We start from the raw sequence: 6,309 nt of genomic DNA, 5'->3' as shown, positions 1-6,309 counted from the left end.
CTCACGATGCAAAACTTCCTTTCATTCATAACGTAGAGAAAATATCGGGACCCAAAAGATCCATTAAGATCATTGATCACTTTACGTGTACCTCCGCCAATATTATTTATTGCAGAACTTGCACTTATTGCGATAAGTTATACATCGGCGAAACAGGAAGACGACTGGGTGACCGATTCCGAGAACACCTTCGCGATGTGGAAAGAAATGACAAGGACGCATCCAAACCAGTCGCTAGACACTTTAATCTTCCTAATCATTCTAAACAGCACATGGCAGTTTGCGGCCTTTCCTTACATCTAGGCAGTTCGGAAAGCCGTAGAACACTAGAACAAAAATTTATATTCCAAATCGGCACCCTTAATCCCCACGGAATCAACGAGCGCTGTTCATTCAACTAATTTATTCCTGTTTTCTCGTCTCCATATTCCCACCAATGGCGTAGCTCTTTCTGCATATAAATCCAGACACAACCCACAATTCCTCTAATCGCTCTGACGAAGACGCTCGAAATGTCAGCTTTCTTACCCTTTACGGTGGCTAATTTACGTTTTCAACCCAGTTGTTAACGCTAAATTACCTAGTATATACCCTCTTGGGTAGTATATACCTGAGTGTCATTTTTATTCTCTTCTATACCTTACTGGGTAGTGTATACCTGAGGGTTACTTCTATACTAATGGTTTGTTATTACCTGAGCTTAGATAAATTTCGCGAAGAATGGCTTTTGTTTGAAGGACATATACTTACTGAATGGCACGAATTATTACTAGGTCGCACTAGAGCTCCCATGTGGGTTGTCGAGGGGCTATAATTGGTTGCAGTTTGCCTTAAAAATGCAAAACTGCCTGCAATTGCGAATACCCAGTGGAACTGAGCTGTCCATCAAATGTACAAGCAGAGAACAATAATAGAGTTCCAAGCAATCCCGATCGGCTTATACTATTTTGCGAAACGAAACGAAACGAAACGAAACGAAACGAAATCGGGTCAGATGAAAAACAAAAGGAATAATGGCGGTGACAACGTGACCTCTTTCATGTCGCGAAAATACATTTAAACATTACAAATTAGTATAACCGAACATTTTGGCCTCCTCTTATTTCTTAAACCGTATTAAAATATATTTCGCAAAATAGTAATTTTAGGAGAGTTACTATTTTGCGAAATGGACCATTTTCACCCCTGCGATGACAACGTGACCTCTTTCATGTCACAAAAATACATTTAAACATTACAAATTAGTATATCACCGAACATTTTGGCCTCCTCTTATTTTTCTTAAACCGTATTAAAATGTATTTCGCAAAATAGTAATTTTAGGAGAGTTACTTTTGCGAAATGGACAATTTTCACCCTGCGGTAACAACGTGACCTCTTCATGTCATAAAAATTCATTTAAACATTACAAATTAGTATATCACCGAACATTTTGGCCTCCTGTTATTTCTTAAACCGTATTAAAATGTATTTCGCAAAATAGTAATTTTAGGAGAGTTACTATTTTGCGAAATGGACTATTTTCACCCCTGCGGTGACAACGTGACCTCTTTCATGTCAAAAATACATTTAAACATTACAAATAGTATATCACCGAACATTTTGGCCTCCTCTTATTTCTTAAACCGTATTAAAATGTATTTCGCAAAATAGTAATTTTAGGAGAGTTACTATTTTGCGAAATGGACATTTTTCACCCTGCGGTGACAACGTGACCTCTTTCACGTCACGAAAATACATTTAAACATTACAAATTAGTATATCACCGAACATTTTGGCCTTCTCTCATTTCTTAAACCGTATTAAAATATATTTCGCAAAATAGTAATTTTAGGAGAGTTACTATTTTGCGAAATGGACTATTTCACCCCGGTGACAACGTGACCTCTTTCATGTCACAAAAATACATTTAAACATTAAATTAGTATATCACCGACATTGGCATGTTGCACCAACATGACATTTTTCCAGTGGCGTCTAAACATGTTTAGACTCTCCGTCTCGTATAGAGAACAGAAGCATATCCATGCCGAAATAGTCGTCCAGCAGTTTTATAATCGACCTCAAGTAACGAAACAGTTCCTTTGCTTCAAAATTTTTAATAAAAATAATATACATGGAAATTTTACGCGTACGCGCTTCTGATTACACCCCCGTCGCAAATAGTCTTTTACGAGCAAGAGATCGTGTTTCGCATTTGAAATGGCAATTTTCCACGTGCTGCAAGAACTTTGTGCTCGCTTTGTGTCTGTTAAATCAGGCAAGATTATGGCTTTTAAATTTCCAGTTCTTGCGCTTATGGTGCACAAATGACATCCCAGCAACGCGACGCAAAAATACATTTAAAAAAATACCGAACATTTTTGGCCTCCTCTTATTTCTTTGGTTGTATCCTTCCAAAGCAGAAGGAGGGATGAGGCCATCACTAGAAAATTGTCCATAGGCCTTGTCGAGTGCCAGCTCTCATTACAATTTCCTTCTTATGAGCTTAAAGATATATGGAGGAGGGCGGAAAAATCATACTGTCGCATTATAAATCATAGAACTTGCAAATACAAACTTCTGCGTCACTGAGTTTGATACCAGTTACACAGTAAAAACAAAGAAAGAGAAGATATCGTGCGACAAGACCTGCAAATCTTTCCGTGATAGTGGTGGTTTGTGCCCTCACGTCCTTGTTGTCGCTGAGAAGATTGGTAAGCTGCGAAGTTTCATCACCACTTACAAGAAAGCTTCTAACAAAATGGGAAAAATCATCAGCGCAAACCTCTCTAAACAGCTTGGGGGAAAGCCGAATCAACGAGTAAAACAAAGAAGAGGGAAAAATAACGTAAGCCAGGTGCAGTCGTGTCAGAAGAAGACCCTTATGACGTTATGGTGCCAAAGCCCACGAGATACATCGAGTATTACCAGAATGACGAGCCCTTTTATGTGGTGTTTACTCATGACTACTCGAATGCAAGAACATGCACCGGTTGCACAAATGAGTTCCCCAAGAGAGTACAGATAGCGCCCTACGACATTGTTCTACTTCACGAGGAGCGTTATCGCTACCCTAAAAAAGACGATAACGGCAATGTTGAAATGGTCGTAACGCAAAAAAAAAAGGCAAAGAGTTTTTTTATTGCATGATATAAGAGCTGTATCCTTCCAAGGCACCCGTATTTCTGGAGAGGCTTGATAACTGTCACCAACAGTGTAAAGCAGCGTTTGAAAGACGGTCACAAGGATTTGCTTCTTGCAATGTTGAAGTTTGAAATAGGCGAAAATTACACAAAGACCTAATTCAACAAATTAATAGTATTTCAATTCTTGTTTCTACATTAGTCTATTCAGTCGTTACAGTAGAACTCAGAAACTCGCGCTTTCCTAAGGAAATTTCCTAAGGAGACAAAAAATTGTTCGAGTTAGCTGATAGTAAATGACTGAAAAATTGGGCCAAGGGAAATTGGATCTCATTCGAGTTACCGGGGGGTTCGAGTTAATTTCTACTGTATTTCAATCGCATTTAAAACTTTCTCAGGTTTTGGGTTTCCAGTAAATTTGCAATTTTTAAAGCATATGTAAAAATCTTTTTTAGTAAATCAAATATGTACTGTTGACAATAGAATGGCAATATTTTTCATCATGGCGTAAAAAAATAATTCATTTCGTAGAGTAGCAATTCTTCCAAAATTACTACTTAAAGAAATATATTTTTATACGGTTTAGGAAATAAAGAGGTGACCAAGATCGGGAGTGCACCATAATGTAATGTTTAAAAGTAAATTTTTTGACCCGAAAAAAAGACATTTTTGTCATTGAAGGATAAAAATATTTCGTTTCGCAAAATGGTATGCCTCCAAAAACTACTATTTTGCAAAATGTATTTAAATACGGTTTATGAATAAGAAGAGGACAAAATCTTACTGCATCAACCAAATACATATGTGTGACACGAGAATGGAAAACATCGTTGCCGCCCGCCGAGAGTAAATAATCCATTTCGCAAAATAAAATAAAATTTTTCGGAATTACTACATTCAATTAGTTTAGAAATTACTACATTAAAGAGGAGGTGACCGAGATCTTTGAGAATATACTATAATGTAATGTTTAAATGTATTTTCGTGACGTGAAAGAGGTCACGTTGTCACCGCAGGGGTGAAAATAGTCCATTTCGCAAAATAGTAACTCTCCTAAAATTACTATTTTGCGAAATACATTTTAATACGGTTTAAGAAATAACAGGAGGCCGAATATCGGGTCTTATTGACAACTGAAATGTGATCTTATTCAACTCTTTGTTTAACAATAAGTGTGATGCATAATAATGAAAGAATTCATCGTGGTTGGTCTTTTAAGTGACACTTACTCGTTAGGCTTTCTTTTCCTTCCCCTTCGATCTCAAAGTAATGTTCTTCATATAGTGTGGACCAGAAAGCTATTTTGAATATCTTCTCTACCCCTTAGGTAGTGTAACTGATGGTTATTTTAAATCCCGCCAATTAATCCTGGGTAGTGTATACCTGAGGGTTATTTTTAATCTTTTTATAACCTCTTGGGTTCTGTATACCTGAGGGTAAGTTTTAATATCTACTATACTCTATTGGAAGGTGTATATCTGTGTGTTACTTTTTATCAATTCTTATACCCTCTGGGGTAGTGTGGACCTGAAAGCTATTTTCAAATATTCTAACCCACCTTTGGTAGTGTATACCTGTGTGTTGACTTGTAATCTCTTTTATACCCTCCTAGATAGTGCATACCTGAAGTTAATTTTTACTCTCTTCGTAACCTTTTGAGCAATGTTGGCCACAGGGTGATTTTAATAGCCTCTATTACCTCTGGGTAGTGTATAGCTGATTGTTATTTTAAATCCCTTCTATTTCCGAGTGGGTCGTGTCATAACTGAGGGTCTTTTTTTAGTTCTTCTATGCCCTCTCGGGGTACCGGATACCTGAGAATTACTTTTAATCTCTTTTAGACCGTCTTGCGGTAGAGCATACCTGAAGTTCACTTTTAATCTCTTTTATACCCTCTTGGGTAGTGTGTATCTTAGGGTTATGTTTGATCTCTCCAATGACCCTCTTTGGTAATGTATAACTTAGGCTTACTTTTAATCGCTTCTAGTGTAAACCTGAGTTTATATAAATTTGGCGCCAGAAAGAATGGCTTTTGTTTGAAGGACATATACTTTACTTAATGGACATGAATTAGTTAGGCCGCACTATAGAGCTCTCATGTGGGTTGTCGAGGAGGGACTATAATTGGTTGCAGTTTGCCCTTACAAATGCAAATTTACTCAAAACTGCCTGCAGTTGCGAATACCCAGTGGAATTGAACTGTCCATCAAATGTACAAGAAGAGAACAAACAATAGAGTTCCGAGCAATCCGATCGCTTATCCGATCATAGGATTATTTAGTAGTCAAACATGTATCTCATTTGCGCCGGACAGCTGCGCTGAATTTCGATTAAATGCCAGCAGTCTTTCCCCGAAACGCCTTTGTGGTCTTCAGACTTAATGTTATGAGAGGTTTCAACGCAATTTAAGCCTCTTGTCCTCTTTCCAAACTTCAGTGAGCAGAAGCGGCTAGTTTAATTGTTCACGAACGTCACACGCAATTTCTGTCTTTGCTACTGCTACATTTCATTCTATCTATCCAGAGCTGATCAATTATTCGCGCGATACTTGCTTGAAATGCGGACAATGCGCTTACGAAACGAATTCTTAGCACGCTCTCCCGCTCATGTTTTGAAGTTGCTGAAAGTCGTTAAAACTTAATAATAGCTCGTCCATCAATGCACGACGGAAGGTGTTAGCTTAATGTAAGTTGTCAGCGACAGTTATTCAGGCGTTTATGCCGCGGACGTGCACGTAGAGAGGGTTGATCGTCGGAAGATCGTCTTGTTCCAGGAGAGACTTCTCTTTAATCGGAGATGTAGTTCTTAAAAGACCTGTTTTGTTTTAGCAAAACGAGATAGAACTGCTATTTTTCACTTACCGGAATGAGGTCCTAAAAGAACTTTTCTCTACCTTGGAGGCAGACTGTGTTGAAATTAGTCCTCAGGGAATTTTCGATTGCCATAGGCTTTGCTGCGCGATTTGACAAACAAATCTCACGCTTTTGATACTGAACGATAATTCTTTAATTGCAAGGTATGATTATGTCCTTGAGACAAACTACTCGTTCATACATTACACTATGTTTGATAGTAACTAACATGTTAGGCGATTCTGCACGGAAAACAAACGAGCGCGATAAATGCTCTGGGTCGGCCGGCAGTACGCGTCAGCACCTCATTGTTAGCAGAGAAGACTTGCAAA

This window comes from Pocillopora verrucosa, chromosome 1, assembly GCF_036669915.1.
Source record: "Pocillopora verrucosa isolate sample1 chromosome 1, ASM3666991v2, whole genome shotgun sequence".
Lineage (NCBI taxonomy): Eukaryota > Metazoa > Cnidaria > Anthozoa > Scleractinia > Pocilloporidae > Pocillopora > Pocillopora verrucosa.
Note: the sequence above shows the minus strand (reverse complement) of the source record.